The sequence below is a fragment of the Malaclemys terrapin genome, chromosome 8 (genome assembly GCF_027887155.1).
Source record: "Malaclemys terrapin pileata isolate rMalTer1 chromosome 8, rMalTer1.hap1, whole genome shotgun sequence".
Taxonomy (NCBI): Eukaryota; Metazoa; Chordata; order Testudines; family Emydidae; genus Malaclemys; species Malaclemys terrapin.
Genome location: NC_071512.1, coordinates 96,113,467 through 96,131,670, shown reverse-complemented (window position 1 = coordinate 96,131,670; position 18,204 = coordinate 96,113,467). Strand labels below are relative to the sequence as shown.

Sequence of the window (18,204 nt, the reverse complement as noted above, 5' to 3'; positions counted from 1 at the left end):
AAATCAAGATTTAGGGTCAACTATCACATAGGAGGTTGCAGGAGGCTAATCAAGTTCTATAGGCATATCAATTATCAGAGGGGTAGCAGTGTTAGTCTGAATCTGTAAAAAGCAACAGAGGGTCCTGTGACACCTTTAAGGCTAACAGAAATATTGGGAGCATAAGCTTTCGTGGGTAAGAACCTCACTTCTTCAGATGCAAGTAAGTGCATCTGAAGAAGTGAGGTTCTTACCCACGAAAAGCTTATGCTCCCAATACTTCTGTTAGTCTTAAAGGTGCCACAAGACATATCAATGTTACCATATACCTAAGATAAGAATACTGCAATTGCAATATTCTTAAGAAATACAGTGTATAAATAACTATACCTTATTTAAGAGTGCAAAAATATTTGGCTAGAATTTGCCCTTAATACAGTGTTTGCCCTTATTTCCCCCCCCCCCTTTCCTTCTGTAACTAAACAACAGTATTCACAGTATTCCCTAGGCCAGTGGTTCTCAACATTGTTCCATACCAGGACTCCTCCCTTTGCCCCTCCAAACCCTCCTTCCCTCTAACCCGGACTCCTCTTCCATTTAGCAACATAGTAAGGGCTTTGTGGATGCGATCCCCTGACCTTTGTTTGGGTTCTCCACACTGAAAAACCATGCCCTAGGGATTCCCTATATTTCAGCAGGCCCACCACAGGCTTTGCCTTCGGTCCTCTGCCAAGGGAGAAAGAGCTGGTTGGAAGGCCAGTGAAATGAGCATAAGGAGCTGCAGACAGGGCCTATCTGAGCTCTGTCTCTCTCTTCTCCCTCCCCAAAACTGTTCCACTGTCTCCTCTGCCCCCTCCACTGGTCATAAGTGCTTGGAGAATAGGAGCAACAAAAGGCTGCAAGAGCAAATGCTCCCATCACTGATTCAGAGAACTGGTGTTCTTTGTTCTGGTTCAGAGAGCTCATTGCTTAGAGAAGCACTGACCCAGGCTATGCAGAACCTTTCGCCAGAGCAAGATGGCAGGTAACTAAGGCCTGGTCTACTTAGAAAAGTTGCACTGCTTTAATTATAGCAGTGACATTAAAGCAATACAATCAACCGAGTGGGGATGGAGTTATACATGTGTTTATATTGTTACCGCTTAGTCTTACGGGAAGGGGAATAAGATATACCAGGATAAGGCACTTTTAGAACAGTATAACTGTGTCCACACTAGGTGCTGTACTCATATAACTACCTCATGATAAAAAAAAAAAAAAAAAAAAAAAAAAAAATCACCCTGACAGAGTTATGCTGGTACCAAAACGGTGTGAAGAACAGACCTAGGTACAGGGAATATCGCAAATACTGTTGCATGCTGGGAGTTTTCATTGAATTTCAGTGAGAGTTGGGGAGCTAATTAGGCTCCTTTGAAATGCACAGCCATAACATCACCTAGGCTGTGTCTATACTTGAGGCTTCTGCCTGCATAGCTATGTCAGCTAGGAGTTGGATTTTTACTGACAAAGCTTTGTCAGCAAAAGCACCGAAGGTAGGTGCAATTTTGCCGGTGTAATTTATGTCGCTTGGGGAAACTGGAGTAAGCTGTGCCAACCAAAGTTCAGTTTTGCTCCTATCGCTGCATCAAAGCCTTTTAGTGCAGCATCGCGCCAGCTGCAGTGGCTAAATTGTGAATTTGTTAGATCAGCCTCTGTCCATGTTCAGTTTAATGCGACAGTGCTAAATGCCATACTTCTTCCTGTCTTGGTCCTCCTGATAGACTCAGGCTGGTGAAGCTGCAACCTTCATGCATTTATTTCATCAACTGTAAATTAGCAGGTTTTCGCTGTAGCGGAATTATGTTTGCCAATAAAAAGGAAAATTCTATGCTAGGCTGAAAGAGTTTGCTGGCTAAGTATTGATTTTGAAGTCTTGGCTGCACTGACTGGATACTAACGTTCTTGTTTACCTCTCTCTTCTGTTTCTGACTTCTTGGCTATGAATTTAAATAACATTTAAGCCACTTTTACTTGGGCATAAACTTCTATTTTACAATAAATCCTAACCAGGCAATAGCAATATAAATCAATGTTAAGGGCAGATCCAGGGCTTCGTGCGCCATCCCACAGGTGGGGAAAGACTGCTGTACACATGCCACGAGCAGAACACAGATGAGGGGCAGACTGATTCCTCCCCCTGCGAGGAGGAACTGGAGGCTGCACAAAGAAGCAAGGGCATACAGACATCAGTTCCTGTGGAGCCCCAAGGTCTATAATACAGATCAGGGAAATGGTGTCTCCCCATGGAGGGCCCTCACCCTTCTCACCAGCAAGTGGTCTTTGGTCCCCTCCCACACCCGCACCTCCCACACCCTTTGAAGGGGGCAGAATGTGTGGTGGGACAGTAAATAATGCTCAGTGTGGCATAAACTGCTTTCTGGCTATCTGAAATGTATTGATAGGAGAGCCGGTCACAAGAGTAACAGCTCCAGGGATCTATCTCCCCCCAGACCTGACAGAACTCCCTCAAAAGCTGTGGAACCCCAACCTCTTTTACAGAGAAGTTTCCTGCTGCTTTGGGGTCCTATGTTCCTTTATCCTCTCCCATGTTCATCTCCACATCTGGCCTTTCACCTCCACATTATTTCAATGGAAGCTATAAGAATCAAAGAGAAGGTTCTGGTCCTTTAAGTGCAAGCTGAAATTATTTCTTAAAAACACAACCTTTAGGGAGTGAGAGCAGCCACACAGAAAAGAAGCAGTGGATGGTAAGGACAGAGGGAATCAAATTCCAACCATTTTGTTTTTCAAAGTGATTCTAAGAATGATATTGTGATGAGGTCCAATGTTTATTGTCTCTCAAGGAATCTATATTACATATGCTCCATTTATAATGTTGCCCTTCTCCCCACCAACTTCTAGTTCTGCAGGCTCAACCTGGGATCTAAAAGACAAGCTGTAGTCCTTCTGGCTTTCATACCACCACCAGTAATACGAAGATTCTACAATCAGAATTTACTTAACATTTCTGTTGCTAAAACAAAAGCCACACTAGAATGTAGCTCAATCCTACAGATGTGTGTATTCTTAAGTATAAACCTTATTTTCTTTGCTAAAGCAAGCAGATGTGACTGAATACACAAAGGGGACAAGACGTCATTTTAAAACAAAGTCACTTTGCTTGCCAGACCTGTACTTGAAATTAAGAGCTTTGAGAACCCTGGACAGAGATGTTCTCTGACTGCCAGTCAGTGATGTCATACCCGGGTCAATTACAAAAAAAGTAATGGCTGTATTTACCTTTAAAAAGAAATAATTCTCTCTCTGAAATTGCAATAAGCCACTCCAGACATCCCATTTTCAAGGGATTACACTGCACTTTTCAGGTAGTTAAAAGTTGCTGAGCCTTTTGACCTTGTGCCTCCAAACATTACTGGAGGCATTATCACACAGGAATGCACTGCTTGTCATGTGTGTCTTATTGCTTAAATAAAGGTCAGCCATTCAGCAATCTGATCTGCTGACATCAGGTTCATCTGGCATGAACTGTTACAAGAAAATAACATATATGTAATAAATTACACTATTAATTAGTTTATTATTTCATCTGGGAAATGGGATACATAAATAAAATTAAGAAACACTAGGGAAAATGTATGTCAGGCTGGAATAAAGGCATTTCTCAGGTCATTGCCTTAAACAGACATTTCATGCTAGGATAATACTTGCATAAGAAAAGTAAATCTTTGAACATTACAAATCTGAAGTCACTAGAGCTAATCATCACACCAGATGAGACCCTGGTTTGCTTTATCATAATAGTGTTCAACGTATAATGAAAATTAGGCAAGGTGAAAATTGATACCAAGAGCTCTTTTTAACAGCTAAGAAGTTAACACTATTAAATTGGAAATCAATATACATTTCAAGTATTGATCAACAGAGCAGAGGTCTTTGGGATCTTGCCTCCGTGGAATGAATACCTTACAATCATTAGAGACATTGTACCTCTACAAATATTTGAACATCTGCATTCGCTTATCTTGCATGATTAAATACAGACTGCTTCTGTTCTTCCTCTTTATCCTCTAGGGAAATGTATCATCAAAATTATTGTACAGTAGTCATTACTCTATCTTCACTTAAAACCTGCCCTACATATTATTTTGGGCTGAAAAAATGTTGCTTTGTATAGTATTTCCTAGATATAGTCTTAATCATTACATTTAGAAGATTGCTATACAGCAACTTACACTGCATTAGAGAGAAATAAAGTGGAAGCCCCAACCTAAATGTTACAATTCTTACTCGGCTTTTGTTCCACAAATCATAACAATGCAACACTTCAATTCCTTAAAAGCTTTCCCTCACTAATTATGGAGACTCGGGGTTTTAGCCTCCGGCTCAGAAAGGGACACCTAGTGGCTTCTGTCTGATTTAGCTGGATAGTAGGGACAGTAGGTGGCAAACAGAAGAAAGCTAGAAGGCAGCCTGCAATCAATTCAGAGGTAGGTAGGTGCCTTAAATCAATTTTATAGGGACCACACTCAGCTGCAAAAGCCAGGCTGGTAAACAAAAAGATAAAATATATTTTGTCATCTTTGTTTTACATTTTTGTTTAGGACAAAGAAAGAACAACAGATAGGGAGCGGAAGCAAGGTCTAGTGGTTAAGCGAGTCAGATGATCTGGCCTTGATTCCGAGCTCTGCCAATGATTTGCTGTGTGACCATGGGCAACTGATTAGACTACTCTCTGCCTAGTTTACCCCATGTGTAAACTGGGGATAATAATGCTTTGCTCACAGTGATGCCTAAGGCTAGATTAATTAAGGTTTATAAAGTGTTTTGAGATCCTTGACTAGAATAATGCCAACTATTATTATGATTTTAAAAGAAGTGATGAATAGTGTATATAAAAAGATTTATAACAACTTCCCTTCTGAGCTTCTGGGAAAAGATTGTTAATATTAATCTGAAACTAAGGGTACAATCATTCTTGGAACACAGAACCCTAATAGCGAGGACAGAAGGAATTCTTGAAGGACACCATAGCGAAGCAAGATTCACCGGTGCGGCGCCTCCTGCTGGTTATCCTGGGAATTAGCTTTTGTCCAGCCCAGAGAGCCCTCTGCAGGCCAGTGTCTCACCTGCCACTGGCCCCATGTCCCTCCCGGACCCCGGTGCCCTTTACCTTGGGGTGCTGCCCCAGCAGTACCCCACTATGCTCTGGGTCTCTCCTGTCAAGGGAACCCCAACCCTCTCACCCACCTTGCCTCAGTGGCTACTGCCAGTCGTCATCTAGTCCCCGCTCACTGGGGCAAACTGCAGTCTGTCATGATTACTCATCACTGGCAAGGGGGATGGACCAGCTGCCTCTGCCTAACCCCAGGTTACACCTTTGCAACCCCAGTACCTCTGTAGGCCTTCACCAAAGCCTGCAGCCTGGGGGGTTACCAGGCTGGAGCTCCCCAGCTCCCTTGTCCTATTCCCCAGCACTGCTCCAGTTTCAGGTACCGTATATTCCTCGGCAGCTAGGCCCTCTCCCTCCAGGGCTGGAGAGAGACTCCTCCAGCTTCTGGCCCCGAGCCCTCTTATCAGGGCCAGCTGGGCCCTAATTGAGCTGGCCCCAGCTGTGGCTGCTACTCCAATCAGCCTAGCTTGACTGCTTTTCCCCTGTTCTCCAGGAGTGGGGCAGTTGCCCCACTACACACACACATATTATGATTGATGAATATGCCTAGAGTAATATAAGGCCCACTGCAGATGCTCCATGTGCTAAATTCCTACTGGCTTCTTGAATAAATAAAGGCTGCAGGAATTAACCCATAGAGTCATTAATAAACAGAATGTGCAACGTCCACTAGTTATAACTCCGCATCTTTGCAAAGGACATGGAGGAAGGAAGGCAACGTGAGGAGGAAGATGCTGAGCTTAAGCTAATCACTTAGTCACTGGGACCAGGAAGTGCCCTGCACCTGACATATGATAAGAGGTAGAGGTCAAGGTCGAGATCAGTTGCTTCCTTTTCCTTGATTTCATCACTGGACTTAAGGCATACAAATTAGTCTTCATTTTTTTTTTCCTTTTAACCACTAATAATTTGTATGAGAAGACACTGGACACCAGCGAATGTTCCAGGACTGTCCTGATGAATCTTTTTAAAGGGCCTCCTATAAAGGAAGGGACTGTGCTGATTAGCCAGGCAGCACCCTAGAGGGGCAAATTAATGCATGTAAACCTCACAGCTGGAAAGATATCCAATGCTATATAATAGCAGTTCTTCAATGCCAAACATGACACTCATTCTTTTCCAGCAAAGTACACTCTTAATTATAACGGGGTTTTCATGGCAGATCCTGTTTGGAGCGTGGTATTTTCTGTGTCCTTTTGCCCTATGCTGCCATTTTACGTGTATAAAAAGCTTCAGACATGCAATCAGCTGCAAAGATGGGCAGCATCAATAGAGATCTCACCCAAGGGGATTCTACCCTGGGATCAGGGATGTGTGAAGATCTCCAGTTGCAGGGCTCCAGATGCTCAGGGACAATTGTAGGTAAGTCAGGGTTATGGCCAGTGGACCCACGCACTACACAAATACATTGAGCTAAAACTTCCATATGAGAGGGAGCAGAAGGATGTCATCAAGCCTGCCATCCTAATGTAATAGCAGTCCCAAGCCCCCTTCTGCAAAGAAATTGTGTGGCTTTACTCCATTCCCAGAATTTGGCCCCCAAACCTGCCCTGAGATTCTTATACAGCCAATAGGTCTGTACATAAATGTTTTTGTTTTGTTTTGGTGGATCTAGTAGTGGGAAAAAGTAGTCTCCCTAAATCATACAGGGCAACCCAACAATCCAAAGAACTACAAACAGCCTGAAACCCAATTGGTGTCTTTAAGTAGCATTTTAATTCTTTGACTTAGTGAGAACATTTAATATAGTTTGTTTGTTTTCTACAACACTGATGCTGCTGGGTGTTCGCTTCTGCTTTAAATACCAATATTATCTGTGCCTAGCGTATACACAGATAAGGCCTACCTACTGCAAAAGGACTAAAACAAGCAAAATTACATTTAAAAAATATTTATGCCTCAACTGAAAAGTCCTTCTAGAAGATGGTGCATGGAAATATATTTGAAACAACATGAAGACAATGGTCACGGTCAGCATTCCAGGACACTTATTCAAATGGAGACTGGACTATAAAATGGTTCTGTACCTGTTATTTTTCAGATAAATTTTGGCATTCAGAAGTTAAAACTTCCTTACTTTAAAATACATCATACATTAGATTATTAGTAACAATTTTACTAATTTTAGCTGTTTAAGACAACTTTACTTTTCATATGCTGTATATTTCTAGCTCCCTACTGTATGTTCTACTCCATGCATCTGATGAAGTGGGTTTTAGCCCATGAAAGTTTATGCCCAAATAAATGTGTTTGTCTATAAAGTGCCACAAGGACTCCTTGTTGTTTTTGCTGATACAGATTAACATGGCTACCACTCTCAAACCTGTTACTTAGGACTTGCCATTTTACTGTTATGAACTTCTACCGGTGGAATGAAATCCAGGCTGATCACAGCAGAGCTTATAAGGGGACAAATATTTTCATATTTATCTGCTAACACAGCACAGCTTTCCCCAAGAATTTCTTGCACATTATCAGTATTACAGTATCATTTTGTAGGCAATCCATGTAGAACGGGGTGGGCAACCTATAGCCCCTCAGGGCTTTGGATCCAGCCCCCGGGATTGCCCCCCGTGGCGCAGTGGGCCCCGCGCCGGTCTCAGAAGCAGCCGGCACCATGTCCCTGCGGCCCGCCCCGGGGGAAGGAGTGGGGCAGACAGAGGGCTCAGTGCGTTGCCCTTACCTTCAGGCACCGCCCCCCACAGCTCCCATTAGCCAGGAATGGGGAACCGCAGCCAATGGGAGCTTTGGGGGGAAGTACCTGGAGACGCAGCAAGGGCAGCGCACGCGGAGACCTCCGGCCCTCCCACCCCCAGGGGCCGCAGCACTTCCGGGAGTGGCGCAGGGCCGGGGACAGGGCAGGCATGCAGGGAGCCTGTCCTGGCCCCGGGGCACGCCGCTGCCACCCCGGAGCTGCTTTAGGTAAGCAGCGCCGGGCCGGAGCCTGAACCTCTCCTGCACTCTGCCCCCCAACTCCCTGCCCTAAGCCCCGTGCCTGCACCTCGCACCCCTCCTGCACCCCAATCCCCTGTCCTGAGCTCCCTGCTACATCCCGGTGCACCTCAACCCCCTGCCCTGAGCCCCCTGCCACACCCCGCACCCCTCCTGCACCCCAACCCCCTGCTGCACGCTGCACCCCTGTGCAACCCAACCCCCTGCCCTGAGTCCCCTGCCGCACCCCGGACCCCCCCTGCACCCCAACTCCCTGCCGAGCCTGCTCATACACCCCACACCGCTCCTGTACCCCAACTCCCACACCCTGCACCCCTCCTGTACCCCAACTCCCTGCCAAGCTCCCTTGTAGACCCCGCACCCCTCCTGCACCCAACCCCCTGCCCTGAGCTCCCTGCTGCACCACTGTGCACCCCAACCCCCTGTCCTGAGCCCCCTGCCACACCCCTCCTGCACCCCTGCCCTGAGCCCCCTCCTGCACTCTGCACCCCTGCTGCACCCCAACCCCCTGCCCTGAGCCCCCTTGTACAACCCGCACCCTGAGCCCCCGCCATACCCCTCCTGCACCCCTGCCCTGAGCCCCCTCCTGCACTCTGCACCCCTACCCCCTGCCCTCAGCCCCCTCATACACCCCGCACCCCTCCTGCAACCAACCCCCTGCCCTGAGCCCCCTTGTACAACCCGCACCCCAACCCCTTGCCCTGAGCCCCCTCCTGCAATCTGCACCCCTCCTGCACCCCTGCCCTGAGCCCCCTGCCGCACCCCGCACTGCTCCTGCACCCCAACCCCCTGCCCTGAGCCCCCTCGTACACCCGACACCCCTCATGCACCCCAACCCCCTGCCCTGAGCCCCCTGCCATGCATACAATTTCCCCACCCAGATGTGGCCCTCGGCCCAAAAAGTTTTCCCACCCCTGATGTAGGATTCAAGGTCCTGTCTATATTTGGGAAATTTTTCCAATAAAACTGGTTATATAACATGGTGTTGAAACAGTGGAAGTAGCAGCGTGTACATGAGACCAGCCATCATAACGCTAATGGAGCAACCGAGATAGCAACAATTGGAAAGTTTTAGAAAGGCAAAAATCCTGGGCTCTTGCACCAAGCCAGGAGATCTGGTTTACGTTCCACCGTTTTGCTGTGTGACCTTGTGAGGAGATTAATGTATTCATGTTTATAAAGTGCTATAAGATCCTGCTACAGATGTGCAAAGTAGGCTTCTTAATGATAACAGCACTCTCTTTTTAGCAGTGGAACAGCACACATTCATTTCTCAGAAAAAGTGGTGGTGCATAGTCTGCTTCATGGGTGACATGCACTAATGGAACCATTATCAAGGAATAATGTGCTGCCATTAGCACATGTAGCTGTGAAATAACATGGGTTTTTTTTAAACACATTGGGCCTAATTCTCCTCTTATCTTCACTGATGCTCCGCCATTACATTTAATGAAGTTACTCATCATTTGCGCCTTTGAAAGCCAGAGACCGACTCATTCCTGAGTAATGTTACCCAATACCAGAAACGGCAGTGGGGCAGGAAGTTGTGACATCACTATTGCCAAGGGATAGCTTCCAAAACAGGGCTGTTTAGAAAAGGTAGTTGTGAATTAGTTCCATGCAAATATGATTGGTTTTACTATAATTTAGATTGTGAATTGCTATTTGTTAAGTTTTATTGCAACAAATCTTGTATATGGGGAGGCCTATTTTCATCTCATTTATACTGGGGTAAATGAGGAGTATCTCCAAATAAATGAATGAAGCTGTACTATAATTAGTAGAAGTACTGAGGAGTGTGTCACTGGGTACTCACTCACCACAGGTGTGCCTCCTCCTGGCTGTTCTGGGGATTAGCTCTCTTCCAGGTCCGAGTCCGACACCTGCCCATGAAGGATCTCCCCCCTATTGTCCTCTCTCTCTCTCTCACCCTGTGGCCCCTCTCACAACAGGAGGTGCAGCTTCCTCTTTGTGACTCAGCCCTCCAGATGGGTCACTGTGTGGTTTATCCTTCCAAGATATAGCGTTTCACTGGATTCATTGTCCAGGCAATACGACTGCATCAGATCCTGGGCCTGTCCACACTCCAGGTTCCAGCCCAGGGATCCTATAACATGCAGCCAAGGTCTGCTCAGTCCCTGACCTTGCTCCTCTCTTCCTGGGCTGCTTTCCTACCCATCTCTCACAGGCTCTCTTTTCCACCCTTCTCTCTTCCGAGTATGCCCTTCCCTCAGGGCCAGGCTCCTTCTCTTTCTCTGGTTCCCCCCCATGCCCCCTTTCTAATACACAGAGGATAGCTACAGACTTCCTCACTACAGCCATTTCTCTTGCCAGCTTCCTGGCTTTATACTAGCCCAGCCCATACCTGCTCAGCTGGGCTCCATCTTCCAGTCAGGGATTGCTTCTTCAGCCTAATGCCCTCAAGTACGGCCCATCACACTAATCAGCCCTTTCCCCAGCCCCTCCATCACAAAGTGCCCGTTGTGCTAGACACTGTGAAAACACATAGCAAGAGACAGTGCTTGCCCCTCTCTGTGCCCTCTAAACACAGAAGATAGACAAAGGTTGGGAGGGGAAACAGAGGCACAGAGAGATGAAGTGAGGTCACACAGCAGCTTGGCGGCAGAGCGTGGAGTAGAACCAATGGCTATAAGGCCAGCATCAGGCTTTTGGAATAACAACATGATGAGAGCATCACCTTCGGTTATTTTCAGCAGAACACTTTTACACTCACACACTGATCAAACACTCAGACCGGCCCTGATTCTGCTCACATACACATCACACCAGCATTAGTCCAGTGACTGTATGGAGTCACTCCTGACTGACAACAGTATCAGAAGAGTATCAGGCCCACAGGGAAAATCCACATTGTCAAATAGGCAGGACCGGCTTTGGGGCGGCACAATTGCAGGGGTGGCATTCTGGGAAGTTTTTTTTTTTTTTTCCTTCGGCAGTTGCGCTCTCGGAGGGTTTTTTTTTGCTTGGGGCAGCAAAAAATCTAGAGCCGGCCCTGCAAATAATGAGAGAACATTGGATGAAACTGAATTCTTGCTGATTATATGTTTAATGACCACTTGTGATTATTTTATATTGACATTTCTGTGCAGTATATATATATATTTATGTTGGTTTCAACCTACAGCTGGGGGATCGAGGGGGTGAAGGGGGGGAGATAGGACTTCTTGCAACAATTGTAATTTGACATTATAACTTTTTTAAAAAATCTTTCAGTAAAGGTATAATTGTTTTTTAACTTAAAGATTCTTTCATTTAAACTTAAATGTAGGGGCAACACAAAGGCCCATTCCAATGTGGGACAATTATTGTCAATGTATAATGGAAACCTTGCTTGCCAGAAAATAATCCTTTAGCACTTGTGAAATGTGCATGCAGAATTCCAAACCATAGTACAAGTCAGCACTCACTAACAGCTATCACGCCACAATATTTGAGATGACGCTGTTATTTCTTATGCTAAGTTTAGGGAAACACTAGAATATCTCTCACACCTCTGCGTGGTAACTGTTAATAAGTTTTAGCTCTTTAATAGTGATCAGAATATGAATCAATTTGTTTAGATCATATCACTTTCCAAGAGGAGAAGTCAACGATTTCATAGGATTAGCTGGAGTTGGCCACTCTGAAGAGGCCCCACTAGATGTAGTCAGAAAATGAGGATTTCTTCCACAGAAAATGTAGAGGAAAACACACACCCGCACACACACAAATCATTTTCCTCAAAGCTTTGCATGGGAAATTTAGACTTTTTAGCAAAAATTCAAAATACAAAATATTTCTGTTTTGGAAATGCCACTGCAGTGCCTCATGAAAGTTGTAGTTCAGTTGCCCCATGTTCCTATTCTTCTCTATAGACCAGACTCCCTGTTGTGCTACTTCTCCCACAATGCACCATGCCCTCCCATTTTGGTGAGGGGAATTGGTGCATCACAGGAGATGAAATCCACCAGGGGAACCCAGTCTACGGACATGAGGCAACTGAATTACAGCTCCTATGAGGCATATACTAATCAAAATATTCTGTTTTTCGGCTAAAATGTTCAGCTTGTTGACAAAAAAAAGAAGACATTGTCTGTGAAAAGCAGGCACGTCTCACACAATTTGTTTAGCCGAAAGCCACATTTTCCACTGAAAAGCACTTCGATAAACATTTTCAACCAGCTGCCATCCATTCAGGAGAGGCCAAGCCAGGCCAACAGATAGGAGACAATAACCCAGCAAAGAACCAGATTTTTGAGCTATAATAAAAAATTCTTGATTCGACCTTGGAAGAAACAGGTCTTCAGAGATTAGTGGGAGGTACAAGGCCAGGCTTGAATAAGCCTTGAGAAAGTAATTTCCTTTATAGCATTTCCTGGCACATCACTTCACCATTCTGGCTCTGATTCTGATCTCACTTATATCTGTCTTTCACCAGTATATTTTCACTAACATGAAGTACTCCTGGTTTACACTGCTATAAGGGAGAATCCAGGCCCCCATGTCTCATTTTCAAGGTCTGTAAAAACACAGGGGTGTTGTGAGGATTGATGTTTGTACAGTAATTTGAAAATATAAAGCGCCAAGGCATGAAAGTGCTAAATATTATTATTAGCATGTGTTTTGATACTCCAAAAAGGCATTCTTTTTAAGCTCTTCTATTTCTTTGACACTGGTAACTGCCTTCCAATGTGGCTCAAAATCCCCACTAGAAAATAAACATCAGAATAATGAGCTTTCCTTATTTAATTCACCAAATCGGCACAAAAAGCTCATGTTTAAACAAAAAATAAAAAGGGAACTTGCCGTTGTGCCAGAACAGCAGCACAATCAATTTTAATTAGCATTGCTCATTGTGGGAAATGATAAGGTATCAGTCATAGTAATTGGTGGTGTTGACAATTAGTCAAAGTCATTAACATCTCAAGACCTAGGATGAAAAAAGGCTTGCTGAATTTTAAAGATTTGGATAGGGAAAAGCTTACTATGAAATTCCTTAATTTTTGCATAGCTTGAACACATTGCTTGGATTTATTATCTGCTAGTTTTCCTCCAGAGCACAAGAGCTATAACACAACATATCCAAACATGACCAGCACTTGATCAGTGGGGCTTTCCATTTAAATTTGCTGTAAGCCAGGTGGCTTTTAACACATTGCCCTTCCCTCTCCTCATGTAGCTTAGCTGGTGAACATGGCTATGTCCCCACTTATAGATTGTTCCTTTTGTCTCCATTCACCCTTATGCGAGATTCACTTTCCAAACCCAAGCCAGATCTGGTTAGTCACTTGCAGGACTAAGTGGATCAGAAATTGCTCCCAGCTGATAGAAATGCCTTCAGTAAATGAACTGGAACAATTCCACATCCAATATGCTCCCATGCTGGAAAATAAGCTTTTTATGTGCATAGACCTAGAGGTGGAAGTCATCCATACAGCTACATAAATATAAGCAACTGCTGCTTTCAGATAGTTCCAGGACCGCATCTCTTCAAGGTCAACATTAGCAATTGCTTAGGTTTATTAGAAGCTCAGATGTAATTCAAAACTCATGATAACATCACCAAACAAAACAATGTTAAACAAAAATATTTAGGTCTATATGCTGGTCTCATTTCTACCCCTCCTAACCCCCTGGCCTTTGCCTATATGGGCTTATCTTCTCTGAAATAGATAGTATACTTGAGCTGGCCTCGCTTCAGTGAGAGTGACCACACTGCAAACTACATTCAAATGTCACAGAGTGATTGAATTAACAGCTAGGTGCAATGTCCGCAGTGCAGCTTCAACCAACCTTTACCCCATCACAACCCATTTAACTTGAGCTAGAGATTTGTGTGTGGGGGCCAGGGTTGGGTTAGGAGCAAAACTCAAGTTATAGCTCGAGCTAACACTGCAGTGAAGACATGCTCTCTAAATTCACTATGTAACTACCTGCAGACACAGAACTTGCATTTGAAATGATGGCCCATGGTTATGTTATGCAACAGAGTACAGCAGAGAGAGACAATTGGTATTGCTAGCCCTTGTGATGCTCGCCAGAGGTACACAGGGTTGCAAGGCACCTCACCACAACTTGGCCTTAGCATGAAGCAGTCTGCTGTGGATCAACTCCCCGACACCACCAGCCTCTGGCAACTGACTTCCAGACCACCACACGCCTCGCTCCTCTTGCACAAGTTAGATACACACCATCCCCCGAGCCCTCCGAGTGTACCCTGTAGCATCCAGTGAACACTCACAGAATCATCAGGCCTGCTGTTCCCAAAGGAACAGCTCACACCAACTTGTAAAATCCAGCTGAGGACCATCACTTTGCTTAACACTACAGCACTTAGCGATAGATATGTAATGAAAACAAGAAGTTTCTTATCAAAGAACAGAGATTCAAATGACAGCGAGTAAGAATATTGGAAACAAACGGTTACATACAAACCAAAATCATGACACGCTTTCTAGAGTCTACACTTAACTAACAGGTAATGTTCTGTCTAAAAAAGTTTCTCTCGTCCAAAGTTGTCTCTAGGGTTTTCAACCAAGCCTGGCTAAGACCCGTTTTTCATGAGGAAAACTCGCTGTCGATTTACTTCCTCAGAGAAGGGCGGTGGAGTGGCTTAGCCTCCAAATATGATACAGCAAATCTTTGACATGCATTTCCAGATAGGGTCCCACTACCCGCCTCTCTGTTTTTCTCTTTCCATTAGTTTCTTTCTTTGAAGTTCTCACAATACTTCATTTGCATTTGGTTCAGACTGGTGAGCGGCGACCAATTATGAACCACACAATGCTTAATTTACATTTAAATGGCCACAAAAATATACATTTCTTGTGTGTCAGAAAGCCTGTTTTTCACCTTTGCTGGTGACCAGTCCCTAGGCACAGACTTTACAAACATATTTTAAGTATATATACATAACTCCTTACATAGTAACTGCACATGCATTTTACAAGGATATTGGTAAGACATAAGAGCGGCCATACTGGGTCAGACCAAAGGTCCATCTAGCCCAGTGTCCTGTCTTCCCAGAGAAGCCAATGCCAGGTGCCCCAGAGGGAATGAACAGAACAGGTAATCATCAAGTGATCCATTCCCCGTCGCCCATTCCCAGCTTCTGGCAAACAGAGGCGCGGGACACAATCCCTGTCCAGATGCTGACCGGAGTGACACAGGCTTTTATTAGAGACCTCACATGACATGCGTTTGGTGAGCTGGAATGCTAATGCCAGATTCAGGAGATTCCTGTAACCTCTATGCACGCCCTCTATGCCCCTTGCCAATTGGCACAAAGAGATTCCTGGGTCACAGTGCTTAAGAGATTTGGATGATTTTACATGTCAGTGGTCAAGTAAAGCCATAAGATTTTTGTACAGATAAAAACAGCAAAAAGGTGGATGGCTGCTATTATTCACATTTTTCAGATAGGAACAAGTAAGACACACAGGAAGTGAGTGTATGAGTCCAGGAGTTTCTTGTCTACTGAAATGAAATATTAGTGTAATATCATTGATCGGTGAAGGACTTTGATCCACTGATGGGTAGTGGTGCACTTAATGCCTTTGTCCTGCTTTCGGATTAGTTAAGCAACCTGTAATGTATACTGACAAAGGTTCTGCTAAATTAAGGGAACTTCTGATCACTCTAAATGGCTGAGAATTTTTAGGTGCCACATGAATCTGTTCATATTTTTTTCCCAGGGAAACCTCAGTTAAATTTCAATTTATTCCCCCTCACCCCCATCTTCCCCTTCATTTACTGCCAATTTTGATGCATAACAAAATGACAAACACTTTTCTGGTGCTGCCATGTTTCAAAAACAGCTCAGCTACCTTGCATAACATGTGACTCATTTATTCTTTTATCCAGTCGAATGTATTGCTACAACTCCAAATCAGGCAAAAATGACAAGATCTCTTCTTTTGACATAGATACTTGCTACGAAGACACGGACATTTTTCCTCCCGTTTATGACACCTGCCAGTCACCATCACTAAGCACATATAATTATGTTGTTATAAAGACCATGTAAATATCTCTAATGACACAATGGGAGAAATCCCGCTTGCCTGCCTCCCTCACCAAGCAGCACTATTGCCATAAGTGCCAAAGTACAACACGCCCCAGCAAAACAATTCAGATTAAAAGCAAAGAAACTCTGACTTAAATTCCCACCTCAAGACACCCCCTCAGGCAAAAACCTGAATAAGCAGAGAGGCCTTGCAACTGAGCTCCTAAAGATAAACAACATTTCCAAGGTCAATTTCCTATGACCTTCAGTGCTCATCATTTTCTGCCCAGCTTCATAGATTATCATTTGAAATGGATTTATACCTTCCCTTTATGGCATTACTTTGCACTTCATTTAAAAGTGTGGGTTTGGATTTGTTTCTCTGCTTCATACACACAAGCTGTAACAAGACCTCAAGGCTCAGCTGGGTTTCAATTGACTAAAATGACTATTCAGTAACGCAGCATGTTATAAACTCCAAACCAAATCAAGGGGAGTCAGGCACACCATTTTTTCCTTCTCTTCCCCACTGTTAGTGATATTGTTTTTGACACAATATCTTGTCTTTTTTATGTTGTGGAGCTTTGATTTTCAAGAAAATGTTTTAATAGCCTCTAACAGAAAACAAAAAGTTGTATTTAGTGCTTTTCCAAGATTTGAGATTCCTCTTGCAGACCGGTAGCACGCTCACTTTAGATAAGATTAAAGCTGACAGAGATGAAACAGTGCTGGCCCACATCCTTGGGCTTGCTCCAGGGCCTCTAATCTGCATTTCATCACGATGTGAGCACATGTTCCCATTATTGGTACACTCATCTGCATCACTCTGAATGTTAATCACACGCTAACCCAATTTCCTCAACGAATTTATTACTTACTGTTCATTAAAGTTCATGAAACCTAATGTGAGCCCGAAATAAGCAGAACAACCTTAACAAGTAGTTCTTAGCTACAGAGAAACTCAGACTCGGTAATATAAGCCCAAGGGTCTAATGCTTAAAATGTATGTATCAAAATCTTTCATATATTCCTTTTGTGCATGTATGTGTGTGGGGGGGGGGGGTGGCAGGGCTGGGGGTTGAAAGACTATAATAGTATTACAGTTGGCATTCTTGATAGGGTCCTGATTAGCCAATCAAAAGTCCTTGCTTTAACTTTTAAACTTTTTGCTTCAGTGAATTGACAGGGAACATACTGAAGGGTGAAGCCAGAAAGGATGTTTTGTCCTGCTTTCCCTCAGGAATTATTTATTCCCGGTGGCCCTGATCCTGCCACCACCAGGGCCGGCTCCAGGCACCAGCTTGTCAAGCAGGTGCTTGGGGCGGCCGCTCCGGAGAGGGGCGGCACGTCCAGGTATTCAGCGGCAATTCGGCCGACGGTCCCTCACTCCGCCTGGGAGCGAAGGACCTCCCGCCGAATTGCCGCTGCAGATCACAATCGCAGCTTTTTGTTGTTGTTTTGGCTGCTTGGGGTGGCCAAAACTCTGGAGCCGGCCCTGGCCACCACTTACACACATGCTTAACATTAAACATGTAAGTAGTCCCATTCATTTCAATGAGACTGCTATCGCACTTAGGAGTTAAGAACAGGCATAAGCTAGGGGACTGTGTCTTATGAATAAGGAGATAATACAAAACAGAACTAAAGAAATGGGAGGTTTTTAGAGAGCATCAAACTTGAATAGATTTATTCTATGGTATTTTAGATCACGTTAGCCATGTTCTCATATCTTCTGTGACCAAATACATATGCTCGATGATTACTCAAGTGGAAAAGAGTTTTTGGAAAGATGTGATGCAGGAAAATCAGCCTTAGGCTATGTCTACACTGGGGGGGGAAATCGATTTCAGATATGCAAATTCAGCTACGGGAATAGCGTAGCTGAATTCGACGTATCTGATCCGACTTACCCCACTGTGAAGATGGCGGCAAATCGACTGCCGCGGCTCCCCGTCGACGGCGCTTACTCCTACCTGGGCTGGTGGAGTATGCGCGTTGATTCGGGGATCAATTATCGCGTCCCGACGAGACGTGATAAATCGATCCCTGAGAGATCGATTTTCTACTGCCGATCCAGGCGGGTAGTGAAGACCAGCCC

General features: G+C 44.6%; 1 protein-coding gene across 2 annotated transcripts in view; it reads right to left on the bottom strand.

Annotated features, from left to right (window-relative positions):
- DAB1 (DAB adaptor protein 1) overlaps positions 1 to 18,204 on the bottom strand; it is a 701,405-nt gene that overhangs the window by 367,444 nt on the left and 315,757 nt on the right. The gene's annotated exons all lie outside the window — the stretch shown is intronic.